The 371-nt window shown below is 23.7% G+C and overlaps 1 protein-coding gene across 1 annotated transcript in view; it reads right to left on the minus strand.

Annotated features, from left to right (window-relative positions):
* Positions 1–371, minus strand: part of LOC107623923 (carotenoid cleavage dioxygenase 8 homolog B, chloroplastic) — a 4,966-nt gene that overhangs the window by 3,672 nt on the left and 923 nt on the right.

Genomic DNA, 371 nt, shown 5'->3' on the forward strand with positions numbered 1-371 from the left:
TTAAATTTTATTTTATGGTTTAAAGTTCAATTTTTTTTATTTTATTAAAAATTAAAATTGGAGGAGTTTCATAAAAATTAGAGATTAATCTTTCTATGTATTTTTTTTTTACCAAAAATATGAGACTCGAACCGCAACCTCTTAATTGAGTATGGGGAGACTATGCCATTTGAGCTATTACTCATTGGCCTCTCTATGTATTATTACTGAAAGTTTTCTTAAATAAACTCGCATACAAATATATACCAAATAAAAATAATTAACTTTATGCTTGTTATTAAAAAACAAGAAATAAATAAAAAATTTCTTGGTCGTTAAATGTTTTAAAATCAAAAAGAAAAAAAACAAAAGGGGTGAAGATTACAGTAGCA

Source organism: Arachis ipaensis, chromosome B10 (genome assembly GCF_000816755.2).
Source record: "Arachis ipaensis cultivar K30076 chromosome B10, Araip1.1, whole genome shotgun sequence".
Taxonomy (NCBI): domain Eukaryota; kingdom Viridiplantae; phylum Streptophyta; class Magnoliopsida; order Fabales; family Fabaceae; genus Arachis; species Arachis ipaensis.